Raw genomic sequence first — 24528 nt, 5'->3', positions numbered from 1 at the left:
AATAAGTGCTTTGTTCTCCAAGGGCACCTTTTTCTTGCGTTGTAACCCGCCATTGCCAGCTGTATTTTTCTATTATTCACAGAACAAAATCGAACTTCAGACTGGATCAGGATATTTAACATTTGACCTAGGACCATTCTACATGATTTCTGGAGTTACTGCAAGATCAAGATTTGCCACATTTAATGTCAAGCCTTGAAACTTGGGGCTATCCACTATGGAAGTCTAGGGAGGGGTAACGTGACACCAAACAGAAGCTCTTTGTATCATTGAATCAGGTTTAATTGTAAAATCTTTTATGTATATATCTTGGTAAAGCTGGCCATACACTAGTAGAATTTGTTTGAAAATGTTCATGTTTTTAACGTTTGGTTGATTCTCTGATTAGTGGGGTCAAAACGATGTTCATTTTCAAACATATGTAGTGACAAGAATATTCAAAGGAGCAGGAAGGAATTTCTAACTGTAAATGTGGTATTTGTTTGAGAAAAATGATACCAATTAAACCCGTTTAATACCTCTGGAATTTCATTCTGGGTTTTCAAACAAAATCAGTTGACTCAATGGTGGCAAGAAGGTATGTTCTAACAAACAAGTTTTCAGAATCTCTGTATGAGTGTTCGAATAAAAATTTAAATGTGTGCAGGCAGCTTTAACCACTTGGCGCTCACCCAATGTTACTGGGAGCAGAAGGCAGCTGCAGGGACCATGACATACTGTTACGTTGCAGCACACATGCACACTGGCGCGTGAGCTGTGAGCGGCTGGGGTATCAGGTAAAGCAGTTGATTTACTAAATCTGGAGAGTGCAAAATCTGGTGCAGCCGTGTATGGTAGCCAATCAGTTTCTAACTTCAATTTGTTCAATTAATCTGTGACGTAAAAACCTGGAAGCTGATTGGTTTCTACGCAGAGCTGCACCAGATTTTGCACTCTTCCAGTTTTAGTAATTCAACGCCTAACTCAAAAATTAAAGCCATTTATGACAGTTAAAACTATTGCTTATAACAGTTATCATAACTGTTATAAGTAATAATTATTATTATTATTATACGGGATTTATATAGCACCAACAGTTTGCTCAGCGCTTTACAATATAATGGGAGACAATACAGCAACAATACAGTTCAATACAAGAGGGTTGGGAGGGCCCTGCTTACAACAATTGGGGTTGCACCGAGACAGTTTTGAGCGATTTGAGCTCATACAAAATAGATGGGCTCAAATTGCACTACAAAGAAATGCATGGGATTTGAACAGGAATGTTGTGCGATTCTTGTCCGATTCTGATGCAATTTCCTGTGGGTACAGTGCAATTTGCAATGCAATTTGAGCCATACAAAATTAATAGTTCAAATCACAGCGCAGGGAAAATGCATGTGATTCGGACAAAAGTCTCACCACATTCCTGTTCAAATCAGATGTGATTCTTTTCAGTGTGATTTGAGCCCATTTATTTTGTATGGACTCAAACTGAACTAAGGACAGTATGTAAAAAAAAAAATTGTAAAAAATAAAAACAAAAAAGTTAAAAATTAAATTAAAAAATGAGTTTAAATTTTGTAGTTATTTATTTTACATACTGTTATTAGTCACATATTATGACGCTGTATTGCACTGAAGACTGATACAAGGAAAAAATATTTTAAAAATGAACAAAATTTTATTTATTTTTTTTTTTTTACAAACTGTCACCAGTCAGTGTTCCTGCTCACCGCCATACCAGTTATATGATGATGCTGTATTGCACTGGTGACAGTATGTAAAAAATAAAAGTTAAAAAGAAAAAAAAAAAATTTTTCCAAAAAAGTGACATAAAATTTCAACTTCAAAAAGCTTGGCGTGCTTCTTACTAAATACTTTGGACTGTCTATGTTCCAAAAAGGGGTCATTTGGGGGGGGGGGGGGAAATTTGTACTGTCCTGACATTTTAGGGCAACAAGAAAAGAGTACATCAGAATTTACGGTACTGTACATGGTTTGTAGACTGGACAGCTTTCACGCAGACTGAATATTATGCACTAATTTGGGTTATTTTTACCGCAGAAATGTAGCAGAATGCATTTTGGCCCAAAATTTATGAAGAAAGATTATTTGTTTGCAAAATAATTTTATAACAGAAATTTTTTTTTCAAAATTGTCGGTATTTTTCGTTTATATAGCAAAAAATAAAAACACAGTGGTGATTAAATACCACCAACAGAAAGATCTATTTATGTGAAAAAAATTATATAAATTTCATTTGGGTACAATGTTGCATGATTGAGCATTTGCCAGTTAAAGTAGCACAGAGCTGAATAGTAAAAAATGCCCTGGCCATGAAGGGGGTAAAACCTTCCGGAGGTCAAGTGGTTAAAGAATGGGTAAAACCAAACATTTCATATTCCTGATATGTCCCTGCTGTACCATGTACTTGTATGAAAATGTATCCTGTTCTCTTTGTATTGCTTCCTTTGTGTGAAATCCCTGGTGTTCCTGGCAGTCCCTCTGTTCTCCTATAAAGAACTGGCCACACTAGGCATGAGAGCACAGCACGGTCAGTTTTCTGGCTGTCCTTGGAACTCAGTCAGCTCTTCTCCAGAGATCAGACTTGTGCTGACATGCCCCCCCTGCACAGCCATTTATTGGGAAGACTATTGTGCTGCTGTTTCTCCTCCCCTAGCTCTCTGAGCTCCCTTTGCAGCTGAGAACAGAGATTATGTGATCACTTAACCACTTCCCATCCGGCCCATGTACATAAACAGCCAGATGGGAGCAGTGCAGGAGTGGGTTGCTGTTCATAAACAGCGCCAGCATTTACAGCCTGTGCACGCTCTCTGGAAGCACCGATTGCTGTACAGGACCTCTGCATGAGGTCCCGATCATGTGATCACTGATTGACCAATCAGTGATCACGTGAATAGTAGTAAGCAAGATGTCACTTGCTGATATCATTGCTTACTACGTGTGATATCTGTGAATGATCACCGAGGTCACATGGTACAAGGCTATTCACAACAGCCTTGTACCATGTGACAAGCTGTGACTAATCACAGCTCTCACAGTATTTCTCAATGGCTGCAAGAATGCAGCCAGAGAGAAAGAGAAATGATTGCTTTTACAGCCTTTATGGGTGTAAAAGCAATCAGTGTGTTAAAAAAACCCATAAATAATAATATCAAAAATAAAATATGTAAACAAAAATATAGAAAAATTATAATTTTTGGTTATAAACTAATTTGGTTATTTTTTTTTTTACTAAAAAGATAACTGAATAATTTTTGGCCAAGATTTATGAAAAAAGATTATTTATTTGCAAAATTTTATAAGAAAACCACTTTTTTAAAAAAAATTTGACTTTCATTTATATAGCAAAAAAATAAAGTTTTATCTGTCTCAAAAAATTGCTAAAAAAAATTCATATGGGTACAGTGTTGCATGACTGCGCAATTGTCATTCAAAGTGTGATAGCACTGAAAGCTGAAAATGGCCTGGACAGGAAGGGGGTAAAAGTGTCCGGACTGGAAGTGGTTAAAATAAGGGAAAAAGGTTTTTATAATATTTTATATGTATACATGAATGTTTTGCCTTTCATTTTCTTTTTTTAAACTGAATGGGTTATTTTACAAGGTGAGGATTCACATATACACTATATTGCCAAATGTATTGGGACACCCCTCCAAAATATTGGATTCAGGTGTCCCAATATAAAATCAAGCACCTAGGCATGCAGACGGCTTCTACAAACATTTGTGAAAGAATGGGTCTCAGGAGCTCAGTGAATTCAAGCGTGGTACTGTGATAGGTTGCCACCTGTGCAATAAGTCCATCCATGAAATTTCCTGGCTACTAAATATTCCACAGTCAACTGTTAGTGGTATTATAACAAAGTGGAAGCAACTGGGAACAACAGCAACTCAGCCACGAAGTGGTAGGCCACGTAAAATGACAGAGCGGGGTCAGCGCATGCTGAAGCATGCAATGCACAGAAGTCACCAACTGTCTGCAGAGTCAATAACTAAAGACCTCCAAACTTCGTGTGGCCTTCAGATTTGCACAACAACAGTGCGCAGAGAGCTTCATAGAATGGGTTTCCATGGCTGAGCAGCTGCATCCAAGCCCTACATCACCAAGTGCAATACAAAGCGTCGGATGCAGTGGTGTAAAGCACTAGCTACAGAAAACAATGTTCACTATCACAAATATTAGGTAATTGAATAATAAACTAATAAAATAATGAGTTGCTGCAAAAAACACTTAAAGTGTTCCCACACACAATATAAAACAAAAATAAATTAGTGTTGCGCTACTCATAACATTTGCACATATAAAGATGGTACAAAAATATATCAAATAAACTGCCTAATAGTGCAAAAAAATATATATATATCATGTGATCAGAGTCTTTCAGTGCTCAATCAGCCCACAGGCTATACATTCTTGTGCTTCCACTGATAGCACTCCACACCAAAATGAATTTGGTGCCCCTCCACCCGAAATAGGATGGCTGCTCACCTGAGGTTGTGGCCCTATATAGCAACATAGGTCTATCAAGCATGATCATTCCATACATGAACTCCAGATAGCAGCAAAGGACTTGTACTGTACCTCTACCTCATCTTAGACTATCCCCACTCCAGTCTATCATGAACGCTGCTGCCAGACTCATCCACCTCACTAACCGTTCTGTATCTGCCACCCCTCTCTGCCAATCCCTCCACTGGCTCCCGATTGACCAACGGATAAAATTCAAAACTCTAAAAATGGCATATAAAGCCATCCACAACTCTGCCCCAATTTACATAACCGATCTTATCTCTAAATATCACCCAAACCGTACACTCCGCTCCTCGCAAGACCTCTATGTCCCTTATCGCCTCCTCCCATGCTCGTCTCCAAGACTTCTCCAGGGCGTCACCCATCCTCTGGAACTCCCTACCCCAATCTATCAGACTATCGCCTACTCTACTTGCCTTTCGGCGATCACTGAAAACCTTTCTCTTCAGGGAAGCCTATCCTGCCCTCTACTAATTCTGGAATCCCCTACCCTTCCAACCACTCCATCCCCCACAGTGACTACCTACTGTACCATTCACCCCTCCCTCCTAGATTGTACTCTCCAAGGAGCAGGGCCTTCAAATCCCTCTTGTATTGAACTGTATTGTTACTGTATTGTCTCCCACTATAATGTAAAGCGCTGAGCAAACCGTTGGCGCTATATAAATCCTGTATAATAATAAAAATACTGTATAATAACAGGGATGGTGATAACGATCGCCCAGAAGGACCTCCTCACCACTCAGCCTCACCATATAAGGAAGAGAGAACAGCCTCCAATCTTGTAAAACCATTTAATAAACGTGAAATGTGAATATCAAAATTTGCACTCACAATATAGCATGGTATATAATGCATATCAGCATGCAAATCCGAACTTTCGGTCCACAGCTCCGTGACCGGAAGTGAGATCACTAAGCTCCGCCCCACACGTTACGCCACCAACCCATGTGGCTTTGTCATGGATAGGCTGCGCAGTGATGCTTACCCAATTTAAACTATAGCTATAAATTTAGGTAACTATAGCAACCGGACTGGCCACATAGCTAAACAATCCAGACATGCTGCTTCACAAATTATAACACCCATAAAACATACATATACAATTATAATATAAAATAACAACCTACACTTAATTCAAATATAACAATAAAATGTAATACACATAATCAGGAAACCGATCTTATCTAAATCTATTAATACCCCCATCTAGTGGCAAAATTATAAATTGCACTCTAATATTATTATTATAATTATACAGTATTTATATATTGCCAACAGTTTGCTCAGCGCTGTACATTATAATGGGAGACAGTACAGTAACAATACAATACATTACACAAGGGGTTCGAGGGCCCTGCTCCTGGGAGCTTACAATCTAGGAGGGAGGGGTGAGTGGTACAGGAGGAAATAGCTGTGGGGGATGAAGTGGTAGGAAGACTGGAGGAGATCGGCAATTAGATGAGGGCGGGGTAGGCTTCCCTGAAGAGATGGGTTTTCAGAGTGCGCCTAAAGGTGAGGAGGGTAGGTGACAGTCTGATGGATTGGGATAGTGAGTTCCAGAGGATGGGGGAAGCCCTGGAGAAGTCCTGGAGATGGGCATGGGAGGAGGAGACCAGGGAATATATATGTATTAAAGTGATACTAAACCCAGGACCCTGCATTCACTATATCTGGTCTCCCACAGTACACACAACATGGAAATGCAATTATTTTAGTAAAAATAAACTGCTAAATACCTTTTCTCATCAGCAGTTAGAGCAGTCTTGTGACTTCAGCAGAACACTGGTTAAAGCTCGCACCTGTTAAAAAAAAAAAGCTTGAAGGAAGAGTTTTCTTTCTGCTCTAGGAGGATGTGAAACTCCTGACACTACGGATTCAGTCTGTATTAGGTGGTCATTTCAACAAGAGGAGGTATCTTGTGTTCCTCTATGCCTCTTTTTTGGTATGTAAAGTTTTTGCAAATTCTCATGTATTTAAAAAAAGTTCAGAAACTTTCATATATATATAGTTTCTGAACATATATACACAGAAAGTGTATCTTAAATAATATCTGGTAGCAATGCAGATTTGGTTATAGTGCCATTCTTATGACTTAGAGCAACACCAGCCAAAGCATTTTGTTTTGTTTTTATTAGAGCAAGGAATGCTGGAGCCTCATATTGGTTTCAATAGCAGCCTATGTCCTTTGGATGGGATCTCCTCTCACTTCTTTTAAATCTCCCCAATGCGAAGAGATAAAAACACATTTTAATAATGTGAGAAATGAATAGTACTTCTGACTATGTTTTATTATTGTCTTTGCTTTCCTATCTTGGGAATTAAGCATTCTCACCATTTCCTCTATGGCAGTGTTCGGCAAGCCGCGGCTCGCGAGCCACATGCGGCTCTTTACACACTTTAATGCAGCTCTTCTGTGTGCCGAGCGCCCGCTCCCCTCCCTCCTCTCGGACGGCCGCCCCAAAAGTCAGGACTCTGCAGCTAGCCCAGCAATGGGCAAACTACGGCCCAGCGGACCTTTTAATCCGGCCCGCGGAGCGTGGCAAACATTGGCTGTCAGGATGTAGGCGGGGCAGCGTGACAAACTCCTCTCCTCTCACAGTCCGCCCTGAAGACCGGAACGGCGCGGGAACACGGCGAGAGGACCGCGCGGAGCAAAGGTAAGTGAATTGACACAATATGGGGAATGAATTACTATAGGGGGGATGAATTACTATGGGGGTGTCAAGGTCCTACCTTTTCCCTGAGGTTATGTTACTCCATGTGCTGGCGTCCATCTTGGATTCTGCTGTGCATAATGGGAATCCTTTTTATGTCTTCAGGTCTCTGAGGTCCACCCCCCAGAGGGGCGTGGCTGATGACATATAAGCCTGTGGCCCGCACATGCTCTTTGCACTTGTGTCTTGTGTCTTTGTGTTACTATTACTCTGTTCTGACTCTCGTGACTCTCCTGGTATCTGATTCGGCTTGTGACTTGACTATTCTTTGTATTCTCCTTTGATCTGACCCTCTGTTGCTGAACCCGGCTTGTGACCTGTGATTCTCGTCTGCTGTCCTGTACTGTTTTGTCCTGTTGTTGTTGACCCCGGCTTGTCTGACTACTCTTTTGTTTCTTCCACCAGCTACACGCCATTGGCGGCGGCCATTACCGCAGCTGAGGTGTCTCGGGGGCCGCGACCTGGTTCCTGGCTGCGTCAAGTCCATCCCCACCATCAGGGGCCCTGGTGAAGGGCAGCCTGGGACTTAGACTCCGCGCCCTGAGGGACTTTGGTCTGTGGGTGGTGGTTGTCGTCAGCCAGTGCGTTACATTGTTAGGCCTGCCTGTCCGTTCCTGAGCTCCTGCCCTGACATTACACAAGTGCCATGAACCCTGACGGTGCAGGCACGCCTTCGCTCCCAACGCTAGTTGCCAGACTCGATCAACAGGATCACCTGTTGGATCAGTTCGCTCAGGCGTTGCAAACTCTGCTTGCACGCACTGCACACCTTGCTCCTGGTGCTATTAGGCCGGTAGTCACTCCGGTGGTCTCTCCCGCTGCTTCTCCGCCTATTGCGTCCACCACCTCGGTGGCTGCATCAGCGGCACCCAGAGGTATGACTGGCTCTGCCCCTCTTCCACAGCGCTTTGGGGGTGAGCCGAGTCAGTGTCGTGGGTTCCTCAACCAGGTGGGTATTTATTTTGAATTAATACCTCACGCCTTCCCGTCTGAGAGGTCAAAGGTTGGGTTCCTAATTTCACTACTCTCAGACAAGGCCTTGGCCTGGGCAAATCCCTTATGGGAGAGGAACGACCCGGTGATTGAAGATTTGTCCGGTTTTGTCGATGCCTTCTGTAGGGTATTCGATGTACCGGCTCGTTCTGCCTCGGCGGCCAAGCTGCTCATGACCATGCATCAGGGTTCACGGACTGTGGCCGAGTACGCCATAGAGTTTCGTACCCTGGCGGCAGAGGTCGGTTGGAACAATGAGGCTCTGGTGGCTGCGTTTTCCCATGGTCTTTCTGACACACTGAAGGACGAGATTGCAGCTAAGGAACTGCCTGTGGTGTTGGAGGAGCTCATCTCTTTCCTGATCCTGATTGACACCAGGCTCAGGGAGAGGCCTTCACTCAAGGAACGCCTGCGGAGGCCTTCCAATCGACTGGCACCTGCGTTTTCTGTCCCACCCGTTCCTCCCTTTCCTCCCATGCCTCCTGGGGATGGATTGTCTGATGGTGAGCCCATGCAGCTGGGGTTTGCTCGCCTTTCCGAGGGGGAGCGGGCCGCTCGGCGTCGGGAGGGTCGCTGCCTGTACTGTGGTCTTGGTGGGCACTTTCGGCAGTCCTGTCCGGTCCGTCCGGGAAACGCTCGCACCTGAGATCCTGTCGGGGACAGATCTTGGGTGGAGTCTCCTCGTCCCCAGCGTTCCGCAGAGATAAGCCACTGATCACCGTTGTCCTCTCTTGGGCGGAGGGCTCGGTGATGGCCCAGGCGTTGGTAGATTCTGGGGCCAGCGGGTTGTTTATGGACAGCTCGTTTGCTGCCCAGCACTCCATTCCCCTGCAGGCTCGAGTTACCCCATTGGTTCTCGAGGCGATAGATGGCAGGCCCCTGCAACCACCGCAGGTTACCCACGAGACTGTGCCAGTGGAAGTAGCTATTGGGGCTGTTCACAGGGAGTTGGCCTGTTTCCAGGTGATTTCTTCTCCGCACTATTCGGTGGTTTTGGGGTATCCCTGGCTCCAGATGCACAATCCAACCTTCAATTGGCAAACAGCCGAGATTCTCTCGTGGTCTCCACAGTGTGGGGCCGGGTGCATCCGTGGGCCGGTTAAGGTGTTGTGTGCCTCCTCGGACTCTGCGTTGCCCTCTGATTATGGGGAGTACCAGGACGTGTTTGATAAGGTACGCGCTGGTGCCTTACCTGCTCATCGTCCTTACGACTGCGCCATATCCTTGCAACCCGGTGCCACTCCTCCGCGTGGCAGGGTGTATCCTCTCTCGGTTGCGGAGAATAAGGCCATGGAGGAATACGTTGCGGATGCGCTTTCCCGGGGGCACATTCGTAAGTCTACTTCCCCAGCAGGAGCGGGCTTTTTCTTTGTAAAGAAGAAGGGTGGTGAATTGAGGCCTTGCATCGATTATAGGGGTCTTAATCGAATCACCACTAAGAATGCCTACCCGATTCCCTTGATTACTGAGTTATTCGACCGCCTTAAGGGGGCAACAGTCTTTACCAAACTTGACCTTAGGGCGGCGTACAACCTCGTACGAATCAAACAGGGGGATGAGTGGAAGACCGCGTTTAACACCAGAACCAGTCACTACGAATACCTGGTGATGCCCTTCGGGTTGTGTAACGCGCCCGCAGTTTTTCAGGAATTCATAAATGATGTCCTTCGTGACTTGTTGCAGCAGTGCGTGGTAGTTTACTTGGATGACATCCTGGTTTACTCTGCCTCCATGGAGTCCCATATCCAGGATGTCAAGCAGGTGCTGCAACGATTACGTGAGAACAAACTTTTTTGTAAACTTGAGAAGTGCGAATTCCATCGATCGCAAGTTGCCTTTTTAGGCTACATCATTTCTGTGGAGGGATTCTCCATGGACCCTCAGAAGGTTTCGGCGGTTCTGCAGTGGCCTCGTCCCAATGGTCTTCGGCCCATTCAGCGCTTTTTGGGTTTTGCCAACTACTATCGGAAGTTCATCCGGAACTTCTCCACGCTGGCAAAGCCTCTCTCAGACCTAACCAAGAAGGGCAGTAATCCTCACGAGTGGCCACCCGAGGCCATCGTAGCGTTCGAGGCTCTGAAATCCGCCTTTGCGTCGGCTCCGATACTGTCTCATCCCAATCCTGGATTGCCCTTCGTCCTTGAGGTTGATGCATCCGAGACGGGAGTAGGCGCTCTCCTGTCTCAACGTCGGTCGCCCGATGGACCCCTACTTCCCTGTGGGTTCTACTCCAGGAAGCTTTCCTCTGCAGAGTGCAACTACCAGATTGGAGATAGGGAGTTGTTGGCAATCATTCTGGCTCTCAAGGAATGGAGGCACCTGCTCGAGGGCTCCGCGGTTCCGGTCCTCATTCTTACCGATCATAAGAACCTGACTTATCTTTCGGAGGCCAAAAGATTGACACCCCGCCAGGCCAGATGGGCTCTGTTCTTGTCACGCTTCAACTATGTGGTTTCATATTTGCCTGGTTCCAAGAATGTCAGGGCTGATGCGTTATCACGGCAATACTCTGAGTTGTCCAGGGAAGACTCTGAGCCAATCTCAGTTATTCCTCCAGATCAGATCCTGGCTGCCATTCGCACCAGTCTGACCTCTCCTCTTGGGGAGCAGATTTTGGCGGCTCAATCTGATGCTCCCCCTGGGAAGCCGGAGGGTAGATGTTTTGTACCCGAGGGATTGCGCACCCGCCTGCTGCGTACCTACCATAACGCCAAAACTGCCGGGCATCCGGGGAAGAACCAGCTGTGTTGGGTCGTCTCTCGCTTATTCTGGTGGCCAACCCTCCGTGCCGACATTGCCTCTTATGTAGCGGCATGTTCGATCTGTGCCCAGAATAAGTCTCCACGGCATCTCCCTTTGGGTCTTCTGCAACCCATTCCCAATGGGGAGCGTCCTTGGTCACACCTAGGTATGGACTTTATTGTAGACCTCCCGGTGTCTCGGGGTCATACGGTCATCCTCATGATCGTCGATCGGTTTTCCAAGATGTGCCATTGCATTCCACTCAGGAAATTACCAACAGCGCAAGAACTGGCCACGGTCTTTTCCAGGGAGATTTTTCGCCTGCATGGGTTGCCTAAGGTGATTGTCCCCGACCGCGGGAGTCAGTTCGTGTCCAGATTCTGGCGCGCCTACTGCTCCCAGTTGGGTATTAGTCTCTCCTTTTCCTCAGCCTACCACCCGCAGTCCAATGGGGCTGCGGAGCGTTCCAATCAGGCCTTAGAACAATTCCTTCGATGTTATATTTCAGACCATCAGGACGATTGGGTCGATCTCCTGCCTTGGGCAGAGTTTGCCAGGAACTCGGCGGTCAACTCCTCCTCCGGGATGTCGCCCTTCATGGCCAACTATGGGTTCCAACCCGCAGTATTACCTGAGAGGTTCTCACCACAGGACATTCCGGCTGTGGAGAACCATCTTGCTGCCCTGCGTTCTTCATGGGGGCAGATCCAGAGGGCCTTGAGGGACTCAGCTCAGCGCCAAACGTTCCAGGCTGATCGCAGACGGTTGCCCGCTCCTTCATACCAGGTCGGCGATCGGGTGTGGTTGTCTACTCGCAACCTCAAATTTCGGGTGCCCACACCCAAACTAGCTCCCCGTTTTGTCGGTCCTTTCCGCATTCTCCGCAAAGTGAATCCGGTGGCCTATGCCCTTGCCCTTCCGTCTGGGATGCGGATCTCCAATATCTTTCATGTTTCCCTGTTGAAACCTCTGATCTGCAATCGCTTCACTACCTCTCTGCCTCGGCCCCGTCCTGTCCGGGTTGACGGTCATGAGGAGTATGAGGTGAGCCGAATCCTGGACTCTCGATTGGTGCGTGGTCGATTACAGTTCCTGGTTCATTGGCGCGGTTATGGTCCTGAGGAGCGTTCCTGGGTTCCTTCCGCGGATGTCCATGCTCCTGCCCTCCTCCGCGCTTTTCATACCCGCTTTCCTCAGAAACCTTTTTTTGAGCCGCGGAGGGGGAGGGGCCCTTGAGGAGGAGGTACTGTCAAGGTCCTACCTTTTCCCTGAGGTTATGTTACTCCATGTGCTGGCGTCCATCTTGGATTCTGCTGTGCATGATGGGAATCCTTTTTATGTCTTCAGGTCTCTGAGGTCCACCCCCCAGAGGGGCGTGGCTGATGACATATAAGCCTGTGGCCCGCACATGCTCTTTGCACTTGTGTCTTGTGTCTTTGTGTTACTATTACTCTGTTCTGACTCTCGTGACTCTCCTGGTATTCTGATTCGGCTTGTGACTTGACTATTCTTTGTATTCTCCTTTGATCTGACCCTCTGTTGCTGAACCCGGCTTGTGACCTGTGATTCTCGTCTGCTGTCCTGTACTGTTTTGTCCTGTTGTTGTTGACCCCGGCTTGTCTGACTACTCTTTTGTTTCTTCCACCAGCTACACGCCATTGGCGGCGGCCATTACCGCAGCTGAGGTGTCTCGGGGGCCGCGACCTGGTTCCTGGCTGCGTCAAGTCCATCCCCACCATCAGGGGCCCTGGTGAAGGGCAGCCTGGGACTTAGACTCCGCGCCCTGAGGGACTTTGGTCTGTGGGTGGTGGTTGTCGTCAGCCAGTGCGTTACATTGTTAGGCCTGCCTGTCCGTTCCTCAGCTCCTGCCCTGACAGGGGTATGAATTACTATATGGGGGATGAATTACTATGGGGGATGAATTACTATATGGGGGATGAATTACTATGGGGGATGAATTACTATGGGGGATGAATTACTATATGGGGGATGAATTACTATGGGGGATGAATTACTATATGGGGGATGAATTACTATGGGGGATGAATTACTATATGGGGGATGAATTACTATGGGGGATGAATTACTATATGGGGGATGAATTACTATATGGGGGATGAATTACTATATGGGGGATGAATTACTATATGGGGGATGAATTACTATGGGGGATGAATTACTATGGGGGATGAATTACTATATGGGGGATGTATTTTCAGTTTTAAAAATGTGGCTCTCAAAATAAATTTCAATCGTGGTTTTGGCGAGATTTGGCTCAGTTGAAAAAAAAGGTTGCCCACCACTGCTCTATGGGCATCAAAGCAACAGGAAACAAGGAAAAATCCAATTGGGTCATAGAAAGAAACAAAATGTGAGCAGCACAGTGGCTAAATGGTTAGCACTGGCACTACCAGCAAGTCCCAATCATGGCACCACCTGCCTGGAGTTTGCATGTTCTCCCTGTGCCTGCGTGAGTTTCCTTCGAGTATTCCGGTTTCCTCCCACACTCCAAAGACATGCTGGTGGGTTAATTGGATCCTGTCTAAATTGGCCCTAGTATATGAATGTAAGTTAGGGACCTTAGATTGTACGCCCCTTGAGGGTTAGGGACTGATGTGAATGTCCAATATATGTATGTAAAGCGCTGCATAAATTGATGGCGCTATATGTATAAGTACCTGAAATAAATGTTAATTTTCCCACTGTTAAGAATAACTCCAGACACATTTGTTTTAATTAGTTTTGGATAAAGAAAACCTTCTGAAACTGTCAGCTTCCTGGCTGGCCTGCTTACCCTTTTCCGTCAGCTGGAAGCAGTTGCCAATATAACTACTGCAGTCCTATCATTTTCAGAAGGACATCAGCAATATTACCCCCTGTATTTCATATTTCCCAATAATTATACAAAGCACAAACATGACTTTTTCTCTCAGCTTGAAGTATCTATTGGATATACAGTTGCAAGAAAAAGTATGTGAACCCCTTGGGATTACGTGGAGTTTTGCATGAATTGGGCATAAAATGTGCTCTGAACGTCATCTAAGTCACAACATTAGAAGAACACAGTCTGCTGAACATAATACTACACAAACATTAGATGTTGCCATGGTTTAATTGTACATAACATGTAAACATTCACCGTGCAGTGAGGAAAAAGTATGTGAGGCCCTAGCTTAATGACTTCTCCCAGAGCTAATTGGAGCCAGGAGTGAGCCAACCTTGACTCCAATCAGTGTGATGATATTGGATGTGTTGCTGTCAGCTGTCCTGCCCTTGAAAAACACACACCTGTTTTGGGTTTACTGGTTTCAAGAAGCACTGTCTGATGTGAACCATGCCTCGCAGAAAAGAGCTCTCAGAAGACCTATGATCAAGAATTGTTGACTTTCATGAAGCTGGAAAGGGTTACAAAAGTATCTCCAAAAGCCTTGATGTTCATGTGTCCACGGTAAGACAGACTGTGTGCAAATGGAGAAAGTTTAGCACTGTTGCTACTTTCCCTAGGCGTGGTCGTCCTGTAAAAATGGCTGCAAGAGCACAGCGCAGAATGCTGCATGAGGTAAAGAAGAATCCCAGAGTGTCAGCTAAAGACCTACAGAAATCTCTGGCACATGCTAACATTTTTGTTGACACATCTACAATAAGGAAAACATTAAACAAGAATGGAGTATATGGGAGGACACCACGGAGAAAGCTATTGCTGGCCAAAAAGAATATTGCAGCACGTTTGAAGTTTGCAAAAGAGCACCTGGATGTTCCACAGCACTACTGGCAAAATATACTGTGGACAGATGAAACCAAGATTGAGTTGTTTGGGAAGAACACACAACAGTATGTGTGGAGAAAAAAAGGCACAGCACACCAACATCAAAACCTCATCCCCACTGTAAAACATGGCGGAGGGAGCATCATGGTTTGGGGCTGCTTTGCTGCCTCAGGGCCTGGACGGATTGTTGTCATTGATGGGAAAATTAATTTCAGAATTTATAAAGACATTTTGCAGGAAAACGTACGACCATCTGTCCGCCAACTGAAGCTCCGCAGAGGATGGGTGATACAACAGGACAATGACCCAAAGCATACAAGTAATTCAACAAAATAATGGCTGCAACAGCACAGAATACGCCTTCTGGAGTGGCCCAGTCAGAGTCCTGACCTCAACCCGATTGAAATGCTGTGGCATGACCTTAAGAGAGCGATTCACACCAGACATCCCAAGAATATTGCTACACTGAAACAGTTTTGTGAAGAGGAGTGGTCCAAAAATATTCCAGATCGTTGTGCAGGTCTGATCTGCAACTACAGGAAACGTTTGGTTGAGGTTATTACTGCCAAAGGAGGGTCAAGCAGTTATTAAGTCCAAAGGTTCACATACTTTTTCCTCCCTGCACTGTGAATGTTTACATGTTATGTGCAATTAAACCATGGCAACATCTAATGTTTGTGTAGTATTATGTTCAGCAGACTGTTCTTCTATTGTTGTGACTTAGATGACGTTCAGAGAACATTTTATGCCCAATTCATGCAAAACTCCACATAATCCCAAGGGGTTCACATACTTTTTCTTGCAACTGTATGTATTGGAAGCGGGACCAAACCTTTTTTGTGAAAAAAGGGTAAACAAAACAAAAAAAGAAGCTGCTATACAGGTAGGAGGGGTGGCAAGAAGCATTTTCAATGTATGGGTGAAGATCCGCATTAAAGCCCATGGGCCCATTAAAGCCCTGGGCAAAGGAGCTTCAAAGCCTAACTCCGACCCAAACATTTTAGTTTTTGAATAGAATTGGAAAGAATTCAGAGTCATGTCAGGTGTTTATTTCTGCCTGTGACTCCTATTGGTAGATTTTCCCTCGATTCTGGTTCCTGTGGTGCCCAGGGCTTTTTTTCAGCAGGAAGGAGGTGGAACGCAGTTCTGGAACCTCCAGTACTGAATTTATGTAATGGCAAGGGGTGCTGGAAGATCTATTGATGCTGGCTGCGGTCACAGGAGGGGATCTGTTTTTGCATGGTGGTTTATTGTTGCTGGGGAGGTCTATTGTTGCTGGTGGGTGATATATTGTTGCTGGAATGGATCTACTGTTGAGGGAGGGGTCTATTGTTGCTGGCTGCTGCTGGGAGATCTGTTGTTGCTGCTGGGGTCTATTGTTTCTGGGGTGGAATTTTGTTGCTTGGGGGGGGTCTATTGCTGCTGGGTGCAGGGGATCTATTTTACTGTTTTTCTTGTTATCATGAAAGCGATTCTAAAGGTTCATTTTCATTTTTGGAAAATAACAAACATGTCTTTACTTACCTACTATGTGCAGTGGTTTTGCGCAGAACAGCCTGGATCCTTCTCTTCTCAGGTCCCCCGCAGGCTGTCCTGGCCCCTCCCTCCTGTTGGGTGCCCCCACAGCAAGCAGCTTGCTATGGGGGCACCCTCTGCTCCATGTGTCGATTCACACACAGAGCTGTGGCTTGGCCCTGCCCACGCTTTCTCCTCATTGGCTGACTGGCTGTGATTGACAGCAGTGGGAGCCAATGACTCCTGTGTGCTGCCTCAACCAATGAGGAGGCAGAGACCCGAGACAGCAGAGGCTGTCATGTACATCACATAGAATGCATGACGGTAAAAAACCTTGAGCCTTTACAACCACTTAAACAAATTTAATATGCATTAAATAGCACCTCAAAATGGTGCTTGGCTGTGTATTCTCTATAAGGAGCAATACTGGTAGGTGGGTATGGGGAGGAGAGAAGAAGTAATTCAGAAAGGGGGAGTTTCCTGCACCTATTCTCTGAGAAAAAAGCCCTGGTGGTGCCCATACAAAAAATGGGGGGTGTTTGTTAAAGTGGAACTTTACCCATACCAACTTGTTAAAAAATAGTTTTCTTTAGCAAGGAACATACATTCCACATTAATAATTATGATACCAAAATTAATGTGTGCTGTAAATTGCCTCCAGCATTGATTCTTCTTGTCCAGAGTCCCTGAGCATCAATAAAATGTTAGGCTGTCAAAAATTATTTGTTTGGGGTTGGGCTTTGAACATTTTGGGTTATATATACCTGTCCTATACAAATTAACAGCTTTTTAGTCACTGTCCCCTTTAGCAAGTTTTGTACCCTCTAACTCTCAGTTGATTTATCAGAACCATCAAGACTTTTTTCTGGATTTAACCAGCTTAATATAAATATTTTAATATATTTATGTAATGTTGTGCAGTATTTTTTTTTATTTTAATACAATATAGATCCAGCTCTGTCATCTGCCACTAACAGTTATCTCTTTGGGCTAGTGACAACTCCAAGTTGTGCCATCATCTGTTCTCCAGAGCTGCCGAGAGTGGCAGATAGAATGTTGATGCCTTTGGATTTCAGCAGTAGACTTGGATTCGTGTACATGTGCAAGAAAACGTAGGAGCCTCTTGAATCATAGTGCTTACCATCCAGCAATCCTTTGTAGACATAGAACATATAATTAATAAAATCTCAAGGCTTCCAAAATAGAATTGATATGTAATACACCTTATTCTTATATGTACATCTTATTCTTGTCTTACGCCTTATGGCAATGTCACTACCACATATTAACCTTTTTTGTATACTACAATCTTTCAGGTAACTCTGTCCAGAGTACATTGGTTCTGACCCCGTTTACAAGTACAATGAGCAATTATGACATGCAGTACTGCTTAGCAACCAGATTCCACTTTACAAACATCAAACCAGCTAAGGTGATCTCATTAGTTTTTAGGAGTCATCATCGCTTTTTAAAACTCATGCTGCTCTTTATAATACTTTATACAATAAACTTGAAAAAGTCTTTTGAAAATTGATTTTCACAACTGTGGTAATTGTAAATGATAACTTGTTCTTGCATTTGTTAAGAATATAATGGCTTTCTATAACGTAGGAGTTTACATTTGTACTGTATTTTCAGTGAGTTGGTTAGACTGTGATCAGTTTTAGATGAACAGTATGGATGAAATCACCTACCTTGAAGACCTCTAAAATGGCTATTGGGAAACTATCAAATTGCTGGAAGCATTTGCACATTGGTATCTAGGGACATCTGTATATTGTGTCCACTTAGAGCAGCGGTTCTCAACTTGTGGGTCGCAGCCCCTTTGGGGGTCTAACAACCCTTTCACAGGGGTCGTCTAAGACCATCGGAAAACACATATTTCCGATGGTCTTAGGAACCGAGATACCGCTCCTCTATCCGTCTCTAGGCGGGTCTGCCCACATGCAGATACGCCCACATATGAGTACCCGGAGTGATGACATCATCGCACCAACCCCACCACATACACCCCGTACAAATACAGGTGTATGTGACAGGGTTGGCGCCATAATGTACTTATGTGGACCAGTCACACATGTGTAAAGAGCAGCTACTGTGTAGAAAGCAGCTACTCTGTTAAAAGCAGCTACTGTGTAGAAAGCAGCTACTCTGTTAAAAGCAGCTACTGTGTAGAAAGCAGCTACTCTGTTAAAAGCAGCAACTGTGTTGAAAGCAGCAGTATTGGAGGTAAAATGACACTTCATGAATTATAATTACTGGGTAAATGTAAAATCATGTACTGTAAAATCATCAACTACTGCAAAAAATGAAGTTTACTGTTGTTATATTAAGACTGTTACCCATGCTACACCATGATTCAAGACAAAATTTCATTTATTTGTAATTAGAAATAAATATTTCACAATATATAATTACATATTGTTTTTGTGATTAATCACTATGCTTTAATTATGTTCAATTTGTAACAATGAAAATACATCCTGCATATCAGATATTTACATTACAATTCATAATGGTAGCAGATTTACAGTTATGAAGTAGCAACGAAAATAATTTTATGGTTGGGGGTCACCACAACATGAGGAACGGTATTAAAGGGTCCCGGCATTAGGAAGGTTGAGAACCACTGACTTAGAGCTATGACTATGGACATTATAAAAAAACATACTGACTGATCATCTCTAACAGTCTTTCTGATGATAATGTTCCAAAATTATTTGTGAAGGCCATCATACAGACCAAAATGTTAAGCAACTAATGTTTACAAGCTGCCATGATCCCGTACTCAGTTCTCATTGTGGCTGAACAACTCAAATAACTCTGTAAATTATGGAACTACAAATTCTATATTACAATGAGGGAAATTACATTTCTTTTACCTTTCCTAAAAATACAAGGGGTTCAGGGTAAATATCTCAAAAGCAGATCCTAATCTTTAGTTTAAAAACAGATTTGTTAGATCATCTAACATTTAAGATTTGAAGGAAGTATCCCAACTCTGTAAAAAGGTAAGGTCAATGCAGTGATTTTTTTGAGTCTACAAGAGCACATGTACAGGAAAGTATAAAGATTACATTCATTTCCTCACATAGAGAGAATCACCATGATTTCATAAAATGAATGGTGGTTACCCCTACTTTAGAAGAGTGGGCGATGTGTTCCCTATGCTAATGTTGGGCATAAAATTCCAGGATAGTAGAAGTGCCCCCCCAAATGACACCTCTTTGGAAAGTAGACACCCCAAGGTATTTGCTAAGAGGCATGGTGAGTATTTTGCAGATCTAATTCGTTGCCACAAGTTTTTAGAAAATGAAGAAAGAAAACAAAAATGTATTTTTCTTCTCTGTTTTTCTTTTTCAAAACCCTGTGACAAATAATGATACCTGAAAAATACTTACCATGCCTCTCACCAAATTCTTTGGGGTTTCTACTTTCCAAAAAGGGGGGGGGGGTATTTGTACTGCCCTGGCATTTTAGCACTTCACGAAATGTGATAGACAGTCAGAAAGTAAATTACAACATATTTACCATTGTTTGTAGACACTAGAACTTTCTCACAAACATATAAATAGACACTAATATTTGACACTTTCAACAAATATACACATATTGGGATTTTTTTTTACCAAAGACATGTAGCAGAATACATTTTGGCCTACATTTATGATCACATTTGAGTTTATTGGATATTTGTTATAACAGAAAGTAAAAAAAATGTTTTTCAAACTTTTCGGCCTTTTTTAATTTATATCACAAAAATTAAAAATCCCAGAGGTGATCAAATACCACCAAAAGAAAGCTCTATTTGTGTGAAAAAAGGACATATATTTTGTTTGGGTACAGCAATGCATGACCGCACAATTATCAGATGAAATAGCACTGAATAGTAAAAAATGGCCTGGTCAGGAAGGGGGTATAACTTCTGGAGGGCAAGTGGCTAAAAGAAGCCGTCTATTTGCATCCTAAAAGTGTATTGAAACTCTAACAAATCATTTCTCTTATTTGCTCCCCTTTGATTTGTTAACTGTACCATTGAAAGTGTGATATTATGGGTTCATGCAAACTGGCTTAAAAAAACGGAAGTGCTCCTGGCAGAAAGAAACACTAATTTGGGAGCGTTTAGCAGCATTTATACACGTTTAGCATTTTTTTTCTGCCAAAAAACCACTCCAAAAATTCAAAACAGAAGGATTTTTTTCTGCCTACAAATGCTGAGCTTCCTGTGTTTTATGTCTCTAGACTGTCTCTAGACCCCCCCCCCCTGATATGTAGCAGAAAAGGAGGTGGTATGTACTGTAGTTCTAATGCAGTGTTGTGTAGTCCGAACTCATTTCCTGCCCTAGGGTGACTACGCTGTTCAGTACGGTTGTCACCCTAGGACAGGAAGAGTGTTAATAGGAGGATTACCAGGTTAAAATTATTAAAAATAAAAAAAGAAAACCTTGTTTAAGGACCTGTAAGCTACAACAATATACATTTTTGTACATGGGTGTAGATCAGTGGTGTATTTAGGTTTTGTGTTGCCCTAGCCCAGGGGTAGGGAACCTGTGGCTCTCCAGCTGTTGCAGGACTACAAGTTCCATCATGTCTCTGCAAGTCATAGCTGTAACTGTCAGTTTTGTAATGTTGCAATGCCTCATGGGAAATGTCATTCCACAACAGCTAGAGAGCCGCAGGTTGCCTACCCCTGCCCTAGGCAACAGAAATATCAGCGCCCCCCCCCCCAGAGAGAGCCTGACACCAATAAACACCCCCCCCCATGGAGAGAGCCTGATATTTACCAAGAACACCCCTGCCCCCCCTTCACCATCCGAGAGAGCCTTCCACTATCACCCCCCCATACACCAGCCACCGACCCCCTCTTCCCGTAGAGAGAGAGAAAGACACTGATCTGCTCAGATCCGGACATCCCGGGGAATGAGAGTCGGGGCTCTGCATACACGATCACACAGCCTGCCTCTCAGATACCCCCTGGTCCCCATGCTGCATATGCCCCTTCTTCCGAGGGGTAGTGCTGCCCCCCTGAAAAATGCCGCCCTAGGCAAATGCCTTGTTTGCCTTGTGGTAAATACGCCCCTGGTTTAGATACGCTTTAAAGCGAGCCTGTCATTTTTTTTTTTTATTCCCTCTTACTTGCAGAAGAAGAAAATAAATACTCACCTTTCCCAATGCCTGCATTGCCAGATCCAACTCTGATCACTAGAAATGTCCCCCTGAAGTCTGCTAGGAAACCAACACTTCCAGGTGTGTCCATCCTAACAAAGCATGGTTAGTGATTCCAGAACCACGAGCCTTAGGGCTCGTTCACACTTGATTTTATTTCTAACTCTTGCCAATTGCCCCTATAGTGTTAGACAGGCGTTTGGGAAGCATTTTTAATGCTCCCCAAACGCCCCATGCACGGTTTTCAGGCAATTGATAGGCGTTTGCCAAGCGTTAAAACCGCACGACAAACGCCTATAATGAAGTTAAATGGTATTAACGCTCTGCAAACACCTTGCAACCGCTTTGCAACCGCAGAGCAAATGCCTGTCAGGCGCTTGCAGAGCAGCGCCATGGACTTGAATAGGAGGCTTCAACTCCTCCTGACTCGTCACGAGGCGTCAGATTTGCCACGACGCAACGTGACGCTACCGCTTCAGTGTGAACAGCATGATCCATGTATGTCTGTTCCCTTTCATGAGACGTCGATCTATCTTATGTAATATAAGTAAGTAACACATCATATTAGAATCTTAAAGTGTTACTAAACCCACAACAGTAAAATCAGTCTGTATATGCAGTAAAGCATGCTTGATATACTCACTGTGGAACCTAAGGGGTTAATCCTCTGCATTGTGTAAAAAGGCTGTTTGATCCTGACTTCTCTGCTCCTCCTCCTGTTCAAATGTCCATGTCTTATCTCTTCATTCAGACAGACTGAACTGTAGTCATTCTGCACATGCTCAGTTTAGGGCGGAGCTTGATCGATGTGACGTCATTACATTTCCCATGAGCTACTGCGCTTGTGCGGAGTAGCTGGGTCTGTTTTGCTGTGATTGCTGTTGATGCTGGTGTCGGCTGGGACACCCTTTGAGCTAAGTGCAATGAGTAGTAAATAAAGATGTTGTTTTAATAATACTGCACCATGAAGTTCTTCTGTTTCTTCCGAGTGTCTGGCATTTCCCTCCTTGGATACGTTTAAAGGTGGCTTTCTTGAGAAGTGGATTTCCTTGATGATAATTGATTTGAAAGCAATTTGCTCCATCTGAAATTGGTCTATGTGGATCTGGGCTCTGCAGAATACTATTCCTTGAAGATACATCTATGAATGACTTATCATTTATTAATACTACTGTTCCCAGAGCAATACATGATTTAAAAATTTTTTTTTAGCTCTGGTGAGTTTATTCATATTTTTGGTGGTGGTATTGTCACTTTTATTTATATATTTTTGGTGCACGTTTTTTGTGTCACATATTTCAAAGTGTGGACTTTTTGTTTTTGAACATTTTTCATATATGTATTTTTTTGCACCATTTATATATTTGATTTATGGAGATAATTTTATATTTACTAGCGCAAATTATTTTTTTGTGTTATATGTAGTATTGCTAAAGGTTTTTTTTTTTCTTGGGAGAGTGCATGTGATCAGCATAGGTCAGAGGGTCAGGAGTTTTGCATCCTTCTAGAGCAGAAAAAAAACTACTCCTACAAGCTTTAGCTTGTGCTGGGCTGAACACTGATAGAAGCCACAAGACTGCTCTAACTTCTGATGAGAAAAGGTATTTAGCAGTTTATATTTACTAAAATAATTGCATGTCAATGTTGTGTGTACTGTGGGAGACCAGGTATAGTGAATGCAGGGTCCGGGGTTTAGTAACACTTTAAATAGAAAAAAGTTTGAGTGTAATATCACTTCAATGTGGGCTATCATCCCCTGTGCTTTGCAAATTGATATTTTACCCCAACATACCTAATAAATGAAAATAGAAACAGTTGTCTTTTAGAATTGACAAGTGATTACTTGCTACCACTGAAATTAAATGAACCCACCTACAACGTCTAGACATTGCATTTGCTAAGAGGCTTTAAAAGCATTTTGTCTATTGCTGCTGTTCTACTTTAAGTAGTGTTACTTAAAGCTGAACTAAACTCTGTCAATCAACAGTGACTAGTTTTAATCTGTATGTTGTTAGCAATAGAAAATAGACAGGAAGGTATAATATATTTACTTGTTTAAAAATGTTTACATATTTCTTCAGTTACTTCCTGATTTCTGGCCTGGGCCAATATGATGTCATATAAACCATTAACCATTTCAATACCGGGCACTTTTACCCCCTTCCTGCCCAGGCCATTTTTCAGGTTTCTGCGCTCTCACACTTTGAATGACAATTGCGCGGTCATATAACATTGTACCCAAACTAAAATTTTATCATTTTCTTCACACAACTAGAACTTTCCTTTGGTGGTATTTAATCACCACTGGGGTTTTTATTTTTTGCTAAATTAACAAAAAAAGACCGAAAATTTAGAAAAAAAACAAGTTTTTCTTTGTTTCTGTTATAAAAGTTTGCAAATAAATAATTGTTCTTCATAAATTTAGGCTGAGATGTATTCTGCTACATGTCTTTGGTGAAAATAACCCAAATTAGTATTTATTATTTACTCTGTAGGAAAGTTATAGAGTTCACAAACTATGGTATAGATCTGAATATTGATCAATCCTGAAGTACTGACGGCCAATCTAATTTCTTGAGGTCCAAGAATGTCAGAACAGTACAGATATCCCCCAAATGACCCCTTTTTGCAAAGTAGACAGTCCGACGTACTTCATAAGAGGCATGGCGAGTTTTTTGAAGTTGTATTTTTTTGTCATAATTTTTTGGAAAATTAAAAAAATTATTTGCACTATTTTTTTCACATACTGTCACCAGTGCAGTACAGTGTCATCATATAACTGGCATGGTGGTGATCAGGGACACTGACTGGTGACAGTATGAAAAAAATATATAATTCTTTTTACTTTTTTCTTAATTTTTTTTCTTATTTTTATTTTTTTTAATTTTTTTTAAGATTTTTTTTTTCATATTTCACAATGACCAAAGTAGTACAATGTTACCATAGTAAGATTGCACTACTCTGGGGAAGTGATCACTTTTTTTTTTTTTTACACAATTCGCTTATAGCAAAGAATTACTCTGCTATACGCAAGCATTTATCTGCATGACATTGATTCATTCAGGGGTTTTTTTTTTCTTTTGTGCTTAGCTG

Source organism: Staurois parvus, unplaced genomic scaffold (assembly GCF_062004578.1).
Source record: "Staurois parvus isolate SC_StPar_1 unplaced genomic scaffold, SC_StPar_1.0 ptg000054l, whole genome shotgun sequence".
NCBI classification, from domain to species: Eukaryota; Metazoa; Chordata; class Amphibia; order Anura; family Ranidae; genus Staurois; species Staurois parvus.
The sequence above is the reverse complement of the archived record's forward strand: the minus strand, read 5'-3'. Positions refer to the sequence as shown.